This window comes from Homalodisca vitripennis, chromosome 3 (assembly GCF_021130785.1).
Source record: "Homalodisca vitripennis isolate AUS2020 chromosome 3, UT_GWSS_2.1, whole genome shotgun sequence".
In the NCBI taxonomy this organism is placed as follows: Eukaryota; Metazoa; Arthropoda; class Insecta; order Hemiptera; family Cicadellidae; genus Homalodisca; species Homalodisca vitripennis.
In genome coordinates, this window is record NC_060209.1 from 5507162 (window position 1) to 5522518 (window position 15357).

At 35.4% G+C, this 15357-nt stretch overlaps 1 protein-coding gene across 1 annotated transcript in view; it reads left to right on the forward strand.

Annotated features, from left to right (window-relative positions):
- The window catches only part of LOC124356550 (WD repeat-containing protein 26), a 57444-nt gene extending 55439 nt beyond the window's left edge, over nt 1–2005 (forward strand). The window contains exon 13 of the mRNA XM_046807617.1: nt 144–2005. The gene's annotated coding sequence lies outside the window, so the exon portion shown is untranslated. The remainder of the gene's footprint in view (nt 1–143) is intronic.
- Nucleotides 2006–15357: the final 13352 nt, after the last annotated feature.

A 15357-nucleotide genomic window follows, 5' to 3' on the forward strand; every position in this document is an offset into this window, starting at 1 on the left:
ATGATTAATTATTCTCCAAGGTCCGTGGACATAACTGGTGATACCCACAGGCAATTATGTGATTAATTATTCTCCAAGGTCCGTGGACATAACTGGTGATACCCACAGGCAATTATATGATTAATTATTCTCCAATTTTCAAGGTCCGTGAACATAACTGGTGATACCCACAGGCAATTACATGATTCATTATTCTCCAAGGTCCGTGGACATAACTGGTGATACCCACAGGCAATTATATGATTCATTATTCTCCAAGGTCCGTGGACATAACTGGTGATACCCACAGGCAATTATATGATTCATTATTCTCCAAGGTCCGTGGACATAACTGGTGATACCCACAGGCAATTATATGATTCATTATTCTCCAAGGTCCGTGGACATAACTGGTGATACCCACAGGCAATTATATGATTCATTATTCTCCAAGGTCCGTGGACATAACTGGTGATACCCACAGGCAATTATATGATTAATTATTCTCCAAGGTCCGTGGACATAACTGGTGATACCCACAGGCAATTATATGATTCATTATTCTCCAAGGTCCGTGGACATAACTGGTGATACCCACAGGCAATTATGTGATTAATTATTCTCCAAGGTCCGTGGACATAACTGGTGATACCCACAGGCAATTATATGATTCATTATTCTCCAAGGTCCGTGGACATAACTGGTGATACCCACAGGCAATTATATGATTCATTATTTCCCAAGGTCCGTGGACATAACTGGTGATACCCACAGGCAATTATATGATTCATTATTTCCCAAGGTCCGTGGACATAACTGGTGATACCCACAGGCAATTATATGATTCATTATTTTCCAAGGTCCATGGACATGACTGGTGATACCCACAGGCAATTATATGATTCATTATTTCCCAAGGTCCATGGACATGACTGATGATACCCACAGGCAATTATATGATTCATTATTTTCCAAGGTCCATGGACATGACTGGTGATACCCACAGGCAATTATATGATTCATTATTTCCCAAGGTCCGTGGACATAACTGGTGATACCCACAGGCAATTATATGATTCATTATTTTCCAAGGTCCATGGACATGACTGGTGATACTCATAGGCAATTATATGATTCATAATTCTCCAAGGTCCGTAAACATACAGTTGTCTGTCAAAGACAATTAATTTTGAGATGAAATCTGTAATTCATTATTAAACACTCTAGGTAGAAAGAAACTAAAAGGAGTTCAGTTTTGAATAGTATAATATGTAATAAAACCCACAGAATATAGTCCACTAAAGGGATTGTACAAACCCTTTAGAACGTGGATGTGCTAAAAGTGAGAGGGGGGCTGTGGCAGGTAACTCGTGTTCCTGCACTCTCCTATTTATATATTATTATTATCATGGTAGAGCTGCTAAATAAATATGAAAAGTAAACTTAAAACTAAGTAATCTAATTAAAACAAAATAGCTATTTTATTATTTTGTCATAGATGAATGTGAAAACATACTTTACAAGTAGTGGATGAACTTGTCAGGTTCTAATACCACGTAATTAAAATATTTTATTTTAAATTTGTACGACAGTATAAGTTCAAAGTGTTCTGAAATGCACATATATTCAAAATATTGTGAAGAATATTTTTAGATTTGTGAACAAGAATGAAGGCAGTTTTGGGGAGTGTTTGGTTAGTGTACTGCTCTGTGATGGCTCACAATATTATTTGATTTGAACTTAATTGATTATACATTTCAGACACAAATTGAAAAAAAATCATCAAATTTTGTGCTGAGAAATGTTTATAATTTTATTTTGTTTTAACCTTATAAAGTCATATTTTCATTAGTACGACTGAAGACATAGTGGCCTTACTGATAATTAAGTATTTATTCGTGACTCATCAGAGAATACTTAGCTTATTTTAAAGTATCTTTTAAGAAACACGAATATTGTATTTTAATTTAAAGACGTTTTTAATTTTGTCCTGTTCAGAAATATAATTATAAAAACCAACATATAGTAATTATTGTTTCTTTTTTTATCCCCTGGCAAGTTCCGTAAAGCCTTAAGAAAACCATTAGTTATTGTTTTGTTTATTTACCTTATAAACAGAAGAACACAAAGGCAATACTTGGACTTCCAGTTATGAAATGTTCTGTTGTATATATCGTAGTAATATTGTTGATTTTTCACAGTGAGGTTTTAATAATAAAATCAAAGCAATGTTTATTGATTGAAAAATATTTGTCGTTAATTTTGCTGTGAGAATTTAATTGTATTATTTCTATCAAGGACAGTTGTACTTTTATTTATTTAGTTAAGTTTTGTTTCTACCGTCAGGTATGTACAGGCGGCCATTGTGTTACCTCTGGAGACCATAGCCTAGCAATGCAGACATGTCCCATTCAAATACAATTGTTACGTTTCTTTCTCGTTTATTATTCTATCTTGTAGATTGTATACAATCACAAAGTATACTTTATTGTTTGCCAGATGCCTTTTCTCAGGTGTGTCATTGAGCTGCATTGTTTGCCACGGCAGCTCGGTCTCTGTGTATTTGTGGTGTGTAGTAAAGTATACTCGTATTGGATTGCTGATAACTTCTAATCATTGTTGTGACTACATTGTAATTCCCATAAATCAAAAGGTTTGAATGTTGCGTAGCAGCTGGTAGCGTAGTTCTCGAGTGTTGATATTTTTCCAACGTATTTCCCAGCTCATGATGTGGTAGGCACCGAACGTAACGTAAAGAAGCTTTTAGGGCAGTAAGTTATGTAGTTGTCGTGCTGTCCTTTCATAGCACACTAAAAATATAGTCCCTCTTAATGACTTTTTTTGTCAGTGTAAAATCAGTAATATGTTTATAAATTACATTTTTAATAAGAGTGATTTATTGATATTTTAATGATACTTATTAAGTACTATTAAGGTATTATGTATTTTAACTTGTAGTTAAATTAAACTTTATTTTTTAATCAAAATTTTCGTTTTTAAGTGTCACAAACATTTCTTTTAAAACTGAACTGTCCCGAATGGTCGTAACTTTGTCTGCTTGTGTTTGACTACAGTTTTACTTTATGTTAACAGTAACATGAGCAACACATATTTTGTACTTGTTCAGTTGTTTGTTTACTATTTCAGCTGTGATAACACATTTTCGAGCCTTTAAAAACAATTCTTGCAGTCACCTTGACAACTGAGCAACGGCAGTTCTGTTTCCGAATTTACATGAGACTGATCAGAACTGATTTGCTTATAAAACATATCGTTGAATTGATTAGCGACTCTAGTGGGCCAGTCTTTCTTGTCGTATATGTATTATATCAAAATAGTAATTCATGTATTTGGTGTCAAATCTCCATATGGAGAGTTTGGTTGCCATCGTTTTAGTCATCAGCTTTTGTAAGTAATTTAGCTGTTATCCGTGTATACATCATCACCGGAATCATCTATTCAATGATTGGAAAATATTCTCTTTCAAATAAAGTGTTGAGGTTGTAGTCTAAAGGTTGTCTTCAAGTAAGCATTTCTTTCACAGTAGCCTAAATTTGTAGTAAAGTATTTTTTTACAAAATGTAGTAATAATAATTACTAAAAATTTTCAAAATTTCTAGTTAGATTGGGCTTTTAAATTATTTATTCCTTCCAGCAGACTGTTGCCATTGTGCACTCTGGGATATCTCTACTGGCTAAGTTGGCCAAACTGTTTAGTTGCTCACCTGTGTCACGAACTGCAGCCTTATATAAATATTATACATACATCAAAGTTATTTATTCTATTGGGTTTTAGATCTAGGTAATTAAAAATAAGTTATCGTATATATAGTTATAAGTTAACAGTATATTAATTTTGTACTGTATTTTGTATCCGGCTAGAGTAATGATTTTTTAAAGTATATATATATATATATCACAATATATAAATGAAGGATATATATTTTTGGATGTATATCCACTAAATATATATCTCAGTGTGTGAATAAATAATTAGTTTTAAAACTGAGTTTTGTTTCAATTCCTCCCCAATAATATCTGAATATTTTGCTTTAACATAATTGAGAAGTTAATTCAATTTGATGTCAGTAATTTATTGTGTTAACTATTCTTAAAATTTACATTGCTGTCATAACATTATATATAGAGATATGACCGGTGGCCTTGAGATGCGCAGAAGGCAAGGAGTCCAATAAAGTGGTGGGGGAATAAAGGAGTGGGGGAGCGACTCAATCAGTTCTCATGCTGTGCCTGAGGAACTTCGCTCTGCAACCTCGTATACGCGCCGTCATAAAAACATTATCTTGTGCAAATCCATGTGTAGTAACGCCCACTGTGTGTTCATTATTTTCATTGTATTGTGCTCTTAACGTTTTGATTAAAACGTTGTTATGGAAGTTAATGTTAAGAAAAAAAATATGAGGTTGAAAGGTTATACACATCCAAACATGTGAAGTAATTGCAAATGTTTACCACTTTATGAAAAATTAAATGAAAACCACAACACACATTTAAATTTTAACTGGACTTTCAGAAAGCACACTAAGACAGGAGGAAAAACAAATAAGTCCAATGGCCATTTCTTTTAGTATGTCAACAATGTAAGGAAACGTAAACATTATTAAAAATGATCTGAAATGAACTGAACAATTTTGATTTGGGTGTATTCGGAGAACAATAAATGATTAATTCCATCGACAGCATGGAGCAGCTGAATTGATATCCTTATCGAATTTGTTAAGAGACATGATATAAAGGGAAGTAAGTGGCTTTGATAACAATTTTACTGAAATTAGGATTTCGCTGGAAGAAATCTACCAACAACAGAAACATTTAAACTGATTGTTGGATATCCGTGAATTGCGTATAAAATGTGTAAAAAGTTTAACTGTATGCAGAAATTATACAAGGGTTGAACTTATAACTGTACTTTGGGGCTGAAGACAATCTAAGTAAAAGGACAACACTTTATAACTGTCCATGCAGGTGGAGAACACTGATAATGCTCTAATTATGTTTAAATCAGGAAAGAAATCAGGAAACTACCATAATGAAATGAGCTACAACGACAGTTATGAAAAATGGGTGAACACTATATTACTCTCAAGTCTGAAAGATAATTGTATTGTGATATATAACGCCCCTTATTATAACGAACAAGAAGATCCTGCACCAATAAGATTAAGTGAAATGGTCAAATAACTAGCAAGTTTAACCTAACTTCAGTACAAGTATAACCAATACACATAATGATGCAACGCAATACGAACAGGCCACTGATTTTGACAGTTGCCACAGAGGCAGTGCCATGACTGAGCCAGGAACCGAAAACACTCAGTAGAAATAGTAGCATTGTATCCACTCCCCTAGCTCAGAATGTATCCCCACGTGTTCACTCCCCTTCACGCATTTCACCGGTCATGCTGTACCTGATGCACAGTACTACGTCTTGCATATTTGATTTTTTACTAGTGAAGCACACTTTTACTCTTACAACTTGCTGATCCTTTTACTGGTTAATGAAATTTGACCAGTGGAAATTTCTCTAAGAATTGAGTTCCTAAGACAGGCCCAAAAATTAGGACAGACGATAAAAATTGGACCTTAAACTCAATTCAACTCAACTAAAATAAGTTTTCCTTTCAAGACATTTCCAAAGGTTTGTACTTGTAATATGAATGAAAATTGACATCACATACAGAGGGGTGACAAATTATTAGACTCAATCATATTTTTTATCAAATTTTGTTGTTACATCATTTTAACAGTACTTTTACTTGATGGACATGGGTAAATAATGTTGAAAATAATGTTTAGTGTTATATAGTATACACTTCTCACAAATTTTCTCAAAGTCTGTGCAATACAGTACACACATTATTCTAATCTATCAAAAGAGCAAAAAAATTAAATCAGTTGTTTTCTTACCTTGTGTGTTTTCATAACCTCAAAACTACTATTTGTGTTGTAATGTGCCTTGATGTTTTAGTGGTTGTCGGATAAGATGTGTTTTTTTTTTTTTTTTTTTTGACTAATTTATTTACAATCTGTTTATATACAACAAACAATAAGTAAATTTGATGATAAATCTTAAGGACATGGTTAATCAAAGTTCATTAACCTTAATTAATTAACATAAGCATTTAAGAGATTGTTCATCTTTAAAATCGATCAGCTAAGTTTAAGAAATCATGTCTTTTTAGCCGAAATTGATGGTCACTGTTGTCCAGCAGATTAATAGCCAAGTAGTTAGGATGAGAGTTTAATTTGTTTTGATACTTGATGCAGAACTTTGGAATTTCTTCAGTAACAAAAGGGATATTCGTGTCTCTGTGAATGACTTCATTACGAACATACCATGGGGCCTGTAATATCTTTCGGAGAACTTTAGATTGGAAACGCTGTATAATTTCAATATTTGATGTAGAAGCAACTCCCCACAGTTGAATTCCGTACGTCCAGATGGGCTTTAGAACAGTCTTGTACAACAACAGTTTGCTTTCTATTGATAAATGGGATTTGTTCCCAAAAAGCCAATTTAGTTTTGAACATTTTGAATTTAATTGGAGCCTTTTGTTCCATATGTGTGGTTTCCAAGTCAACTTCCTATCGAGATGTACACCCAGATACTTAGCTTCATTTCTTTGAGGAATTTGAATGTTGTTTAAAAACACTGGTGGACAGGTGTCATGTTTCAACGTAAATGTGACGTGAACAGATTTAGTTTCATTCACTTTAATTCTCCAAGTTTTAAGCCAAACTGTGATAGAATTTAAGTTAGTTTGTAGAATTTGTGATGCTACAACATGGTTGGAGTGGGATGCCAGTACGGCAGTGTCATCGGCGAATGTTGCTGTCAAAGAATTTTGATTAGTTGGAATGTCTGCAGTGAAAATTAAGTACAGCACTGGTCCTAGTACACTTCCCTGAGGTACACCAGAGTTTATTTCATTCAGATCTGAAAGACAATCATCAAACTTGATTTGAAAATACCTTCGTTCTAAATAAGATTTTATAATGTTGTAAACAGTGTGAGGTAGATGACTTTTTATTTTAAATAGAAGCCCTTCATGCCACACTTTGTCGAAGGCTTGACTCACATCGAGAAATGCTGCAGAACAAAATTTTCTTGATTCCAAATCTTGCCTTATTATATTAGCTACTCTATGGACTTGTTCGATAGTGGAGTGGTGCACTCTGAAACCAAACTGATGATTGGGAATTAAATTGCATTCAGTTATAAAAACCTGAAGTCGTTTTAAAAATAACTTTTCGAATAATTTAGAAGGTATAGGTAGTAGACTGATTGGCCTGTAGGACATTACTTCGTTTTGAGGTTTTCCTGGCTTAGGAACAACAATAACTTGAGCCACCTTCCATTGTGATGGGAAGTATTCAAGCCTCAAAATAGCATTAAATACGAAGGTAAGAAAGAGTATGGCTTTCCTAGGAAGCTCTTGTAGTATCTTACCTGTTATTAACTCATAACCAGGGGCCTTTTTGGGATTAAGATTTTTAATCTCGTCATATATTTCAGATGGTTTAAAGGAGCCAATAGGTAGTGAGAGTTGGTTAGGTGAATCAAGAAACTCCTTTACAACATGTCTATTATCAAAGTTGTTATCTACAGGGTATGGTTTGAAAACATTACTAAAATATGCAGCAAACAAATCAGTTTTCTCTCTGTTACTTTTCGCCCAAGAACCATTTGGTTTAGATATTGGAGGAATGGGCACTTGCGGTTTCTTTGTGCTTTTTGTTACTTTCCATAAAGAATAGTCTGTTGCTTCAGTTGGGGAGAGATTTGAAGTGAATTCTTGAAACCATATGTTTTTTAAGTTTTTAAGCAAAATCTTTAACTGTCTTGATGCTCTGTTAAACATTGTTTTATCTCTTACATTTCTAGAATTTTGCCATATTCTTCGTAAGCGACGTTTTTGAGCAATGTGCTGCTTAATATATATTGGGTAATTGATATTGCCACACGTTGTATTATTAAGTTCAGGCGTTGCACTCCAAGCAGATTTCTGAACAGTATAATTAAAAATTTCCACAGCGTTGTCTATTTCCTCTCTTGTTTTAAGTGATATATTAAGACTTAAACTGTCATTTAACGTTTCACGAAACTTCACCCAGTTTGTGCCTTTATTCGATAAGGACGCTGCCTTTTCTTTCAATACAAATGATGAACTTATTGATAGGATGACCGGAGAGTGATCGGACGACAAATCAAGAGATGAAACAGCCTCCATATAGTTAGGAGAAATACCTCCCGTAACAAAGAAATCAAGAAGATCTGGAATTTTGTTGGGATCTGAAGGCCAATAGGTTGGTTCCCCTGTAGATACGTAACTCAAGTGATTGTCATTCATGCAATTTAACAAATTTCTACCTCTAGGGTTAATCAACCTTGAACCCCACATGACATGTTTGGCATTAAAGTCACCACCTGCTACAAAACGAGGCCCTAAAGTTTCGAAAAATTCGTTGAATTGAAGTTTGGTAATATTGTGCCTCGGGGGACAGTAAACACCAGAAAATGTAAGTGGTCCCATCCAGTCCTCAACCACTATGCTTGTAGCTTGAATATGATCTTCTTGAAATCTAGGTAATTCATAATGTTTTATTTGTTTTCTGATTAGCACAGCGCTACCTCCATGCGCCGTATTGTCAGGGTGGTTTGTAGAATAAAAAGTAAAATTTGGGATTTTGAAAAAATTTAAGTTTGTAAAGTGGGTCTCAGAAATTAACATAATATCTATTTTGTGTATTGAAATAAAAAGTTGAATATCTTGGCCATGTCGGGCCAAGCCATTGGCATTCCAGAGTCCAATCCTATAAAATCTATTCATTTTAGTTTTGATATGACAGTTGTCAATAGGTTAATCAATGTACCTATTTGCTGGGCTTGTTGAGACATCATCATTTCGAACTTATTTAAAAATCCATCAATTATTTGATTCAGATTGTGATTTGCTTCTACATTTGATTGACCTGATGCCACTCTAGCATAAGATAAGGTTGGTGATACTGGTTGAGACTGATTACCTGTTGAATTTTGAGTACGAACAGATATAGGTCTATCTACTTCTCGATCTTGCACTGGAGGAGGAGTGTCTTTTTTTAACGCTGGTCTTAGAGGTGGAAAAGCCTTTTTCTTAATATCTTTGTAAATAGAGCAACCTTCATAGTTGGCTGGGTGCTCACCACCACATAATACACATTTGGGAGGAACATTTACAGATTTATTACAGCTGCTAGTATCATGATCTGAGCCGCATTTTACACAGCGGTTTTGGTACCAGCAGTAAGCCTTTGTGTGCCCATATCTTTGACACTTTTTGCACTGCACCACATCATTACGTTTGTAAGGGGGCTCAAGTACAATTTTGGCATTTAGTAGGAATTCAATTTTAAAAATGTCTTTGTTGTTTGATGCTGGCTCTAAGTCAAAAAAAAAAATTGACAGTGGATCTTTAGATTTGCTACTTCTAAGGTTCGACACATTCCTAACTTTGTGGTTATAAGCTTCTATAGCTGTTTTAATTTCCTGGGGTTCCGTAGAGAAGTGCGTATTCTTAAGCACTACTCTATAAGCTCTGTCACCCTTTATTTGGTATGTATGGAAGTTTACTTTCATGTTAGTTAAATGTTTGACTAATGCGCGGTAGGCTTCAATAGAATCAGTGTTAATTTTTACTTTATCTCTAGCTATGCATTTAAATGAATATGACTCTTTTTTAATTACTTGTTCAATGTTTACCATCATTTTACTTATGTTGACAATGTTGGGGACAAATATAGGTGGAGGCCTCACCTTCGTCCTACATTTGTCGTCATTCATCGTTTCTTCTTCAGAGCCAAGGTTGGCGTTACTCAGCATTTCAAATCTGTTGTGCAATTCAATAGGTCTAGCAGTTTTTGCAACGTACTCTGTAGGTCTACAAGGTTTCTTAACATCTGAAACGTTGGCTGTTGACAAATGTCTTTTGTTTCTAGTTGTTTCGATTTGCCACTCGTTTTGATTATTGACATCGTCATTAGAAATAGTTTTTCCTGAAATGATGTTCATTGTTTGCTTATTAGAACAATAATTGTGATCATTAGTTATGGTATCAAAATCCAAACAGTTTGAGTTGTTTGAAGGGGCAAATTTTAAGTTGTCCATTACCTTCTCACTTGAAAAACTACTAATAGTAAACAAACACTGAAAACAATTAAAGTTAACGGGTAAGGTTAGTTGTAGGAAAAGTACTGGAAAAAAAGATTACGAAAAAAATCTAAACATTTTTATGTACATTATGAACAAAAATGTTTTAAGAACTGTTTTATATAGTTTTAACCACTAATTGGGTAAAAAAAACTACATTTTAAATTAAAATAAAGGACACAACACTATAAGATATTTTAACAACAGTTTTTTAGTTTTCTTGACATAAATCAACTGTTTTGTGTCTTTTTACTCTGTAAAACCTTTGCCAGAAAATATATTGGTAATGGGCAAAACTGCAGATTTGTCAGCTTGTAAAATATCTATGACGTAAAATATCTACTTCTTCTGAAAGAAAATCATTATTCGCAAAGGCAAATAGCATAAAGACTCAATATATCACAAAAGTCTGTAAGCAGGATTAAGCGGGCCTCTAATAATAATACAATTTATGAATCTAGTCGAGTTGGAAAATGTGGCCGCAATGAAAAATAGAAAAGGAAACTAAAGAACATGGTTCTCAACAACAGAAGAAGTACTAAAGAGCAGTTGGCAAAGGAAATGAAAGCATATGGGGTCAATGTTTCACCCAGAACTGTTCTGCGAACCCTTAAAGATGAAGGCCTAAATGCAAGACGACCTCGAAAGAAGCAGAAGATATCACCAGCCATGGCTAAAAAGCGCTTGGAGTGGGCAAAAGGGCTAAGACACTGGACTCAGGATGATTGGAAGAAGGTAACAAGTAAAACGTTACGTTATTTACACTAAAAAAACAGCGAAGAATGGTTCCACAGGCCAAAAACTGGTTTCCAGATGATGGAATTTGTGTTTATGCACGACGGAGCGCCATGTCACCAAGCAAAAACAGTTAAAAGCTTTTTAAATTCAAAAGAAATCAGTGTTCTGGCTTGGCCAGGAAATATCCCGGATATGAATTCGATTGAGAATCTTTTGGCTATAGTAAAAAACAGGATGAGAAAAGAGAAAATTACTACAAAAACTGGTTTGATAGACTTTAATAAAAATTTGGCACCATGACCAAGAAATAAAGGATTCTTGCAAAAAACTGATGGAAAGTATGTCTAACAGATTGGCATTGCTTATAAAAATAAGGGATTACATACTAAGTATTAGATGTGTGTAAAAATAAAAAATGAATAAAATGTATTGAAAAACTATGTTGAGTCTAATAATTTGTCACCCCTCTGTAGAGCAGCATCTGTTCATGCTGTCCAGTTCCAATCTAGATTAGTACAAACTTTTATAATATATTTCATAAAAATCATATTAATAATAGAATAAGATATTCTGTATCTGTAATTTACAAAACAATAACTAGTAAAAAACTAATGAAATGAAAATAAAGACCATAGAATTTATAAATAAATTGAAATGTCACATTTTATTATAATCACACTACAAATTCATTTTATTACTTTTTTGTTACAGATATATGTATTAAATATGGAAACGGACAGACCAAAATTAAATATTATCACAGAGACAATGCTGCATAGATGTTAGTAATGAAATGAAGACAACAGCTATATTAATTCTTATAATACTAGGCACACAAGTAATTTCGGAATACGACATTCCTAATACTCCAGGAATGCGACAGATTCAGACCTTCAATGTCAGCTATATAAGAATATAAAAAAGCTACAGTAAAACTTTTTACTAATTTTAACATAGACATATATGAGTCGTATTATGTTACTACATTTACATTTCTGTCTAGTACTTATCAACTACAAATAAAATATAAAGTTTTTCTTGTCGAGAATTTTTTATTTGGAGACAGGGCAGGATTTACATGTGAGCTTAAAGGGGTATAGCCCAGGAAGGGAGATTTCAGGAGGCGCACAATGTCAGGTAATAATTTCAGAAATATAAGCTATTTAAAGTTCAATAGAAACTGATAACATTTATTACAACAAAACTTTTAAAACATAGTGGAATATAGCACCGAAAGTACAGGTGCTGCTAGTATCGAAAGCGGCTCCTGCTACTACCATCCTGCTGGTTTCTGTACATTATAGTAGGATATATCGTGTCGCGGCACTCGACACTTGTGTGGGGCCCATGCACACTAAGCAATCATCTTACAGACCGCCCGCCACATCACCGACACCGCAAAGTACAAGTACTGCTAGTATCGAAAGCGGCTCCTGCTACTACCATCCTGCTGGTTTCTGTACATTATTGTAGGATATATCGTGTCGCGGCACTCGACACTTGTATGAGGCCCATGCACACTAAGCAATCATCTTACAGACCGCCCGCCACATCGCCGACACCGCAAAGTACAGGTACTGCTAGTATCGAAAGCGGCTCCTGCTACTACCATCCTGCTGGTTTCTGTACATTATAGTAGGATATATAGTGTCGCGGTACTCGACACTTGTGTGAGGCCCATGCACACTAAGCAATCATCTTACAGACCGCCCGCCACATCACCGACACCGCAAAGTACAAGTACTGCTAGTGTCGAATTAGCGGCTCCTGCTACTACCATCCTGCTGGTTTCTGTACATTATTGTAGGATATATCGTGTCGCGGCACTCGACACTTGTGTATGAGGCCCATGCACACTAAGCAATCATCTTACAGACCGCCCGCCACATCGCCGACACCGCAAAGTACAGGTACTGCTAGTATCGAAAAGCGGCTCCGCTACTACCATCCTGCTGGTTTCTGTACATTATTGTAGGATATATAGTGTCGCGGTACTCGACACTTGTGTGGGGCCCATGCACACTAAGCAATCATCTTACAGACCGCCCGCCACATCGCCGACACCGCAAAGTACAGGTACTGCTAGTATCGAAAGCGGCTCCTGCTACTACCATCCTGCTGGTTTCTGTACATTATTGTAGGATATATAGTGTCGCGGCACTCGACACTTGTGTGAGGCCCATGCACACTAAGCAATCATCTTACAGACCGCCCGCCACATCACCGACACCGCAAAGTACAGGTACTGCTAGTATCGAAAGCGGCTCCTGCTACTACCATCCTGCTGGTTTCTGTACATTATTGTAGGATATATCGTGTCGCGGCACTCAACACTTGTGTGAGGCCCATGCACACTAAGCAATCATCTTACAGACCGCCCGCCACATCGCCGACACCGCAAAGTACAGGTACTGCTAGTATCGAAAGCGGCTCCTGCTACTACCATCCTGCTGGTTTCTGTACATTATAGTAGGATATATAGTGTCGCGGTACTCGACACTTGTGTGAGGCCCATGCACACTAAGCAATCATCTTACAGACCGCCCGCCACATCACCGACACCGCAAAGTACAGGTACTGCTAGTATCGAAAGCGGCTCCTGCTACTACCATCCTGCTGGTTTCTGTACATTATAGTAGGATATATCGTGTCGCGGCACTCAACACTTGTGTGAGGCCCATGCACACTAAGCAGTCATCTTACAGACCGCCCGCCACATCGCCGACACCGCAAAGTACAGGTACTGCTAGTATCGAAAGCGGCTCCTGCTACTACCATCCTGCTGGTTTCTGTACATTATTGTAGGATATATCGTGTCGCGGCACTCGACACTTGTGTTGCGTTGTGAGGCCCCTGGGTTGTAATCGAATAATTAAAAGTAAAAGTTCAAATCACCACAGGCCAGCCAAAGCGAGCTTCTAAGGATCACGATATTACGCGCGAACATTCTTGTTGCTTAGGAGCAATCTAAGTTTTGTTCGGTTCACAAGAAAGTAACTACATCGAGGAGAGAGTAATATAAAGTGGCTTAGGGAAACAGGCCGATGTCAACTATCTTAGAATGCTGTATGCACGTAAAATTAGGGTAAACATCTGGGATGATTCCAGTATAAGTTAACTAATCTGTGTATCTGAACATAACCTTGCCGAATCCGAGACATGGCAAAAGTACTCCGCGAAGTTTTTTATTCATTTATTGGTCAGAGTAATTTTGTAAGCTGAAAAGTTTTAGATTATGAATTGAATTGAAATTTTATCTGAAACTGTTTTGTGTAAAATGATTTAGCCTACAACAAGAATCGGCGGCATTTCAGAACCCGGGATGACGCGTAGTTGAAACAGTATCACACCATTTCGGCCGCGTAATACATGTAGGCCTTTTGTTCGCAATGAATATTATTGTTTACGATTCATTTATTGATATATATATATATATATATATATATATATATATATATATATATATATAATATATATATATATATATATTTATAATTTCAATAAGCAATAAGCATATGATCGGGAAGACCAAATACCTCAAACGACTTTTTATTTACATTAAATTGTATAAATGGCAATAGCCTTATTTAATTTCAATAAACATTGAATCACAAAAAGTACTTGCTCCGCCGGGAGCCGAACCCGGTATTTGGTCTTCCGATCATATGCTAGTTTGCTTAAAACACATATGTGACAGATACGGCCAAATACAAATTAATTGAATCGGAAAAAGTAAGCGCTCTGTGGTGTAATGGTAGCACATTCACCCGGCAAGTGAGAGATCCGGGTTCGACTCCCGGCGGAGCAAGTACTTTTTGTGATTCAATGTTTATTGAAATTAAATAAGGCTATTGCCATTTATACAATTTAATGTATATATATATATATATATATATATGTATATATAAATGAATGTTTTAACTTCATAGATAATATAGACTTCAAGTTTTGTAGTTGATTTTTGTACTTAAGCGGTAAAATATTAAGACTTTCTATAATGTATAAAAAGTAATAACTGGACATTTTATATTTATAAAATAACAACAGTTTACATTTATTTAAAAAGAACTTAATGTTTTACGACGTTTATTACATAACATAACACAACAGCATAACATTATGCTACAGGTTAAATAACATATGATGATGAGCCCACATTACGTGGGTTATAAGGTAAAGTTTGTTACAATTGAACTGACAAAGAAACCAACTGTCCAAATACGATTTTCAGAAAGAAATGTACTCAAGTTTAGTTTACCAAGTTAGTTTTAGTGTTTATAATTACAGTACGAGAGTGATTAATTTTGTTTTTCATAAAAACGTTTCGTGGGGCATCACCATGGCCCCTCCCCTGCATTCACTACTGATAGTAAGGAGCTGTTATTCAGTGCCATGTCCTGTGGTATTATGTAGTAAGCGCTGTCGCTCGC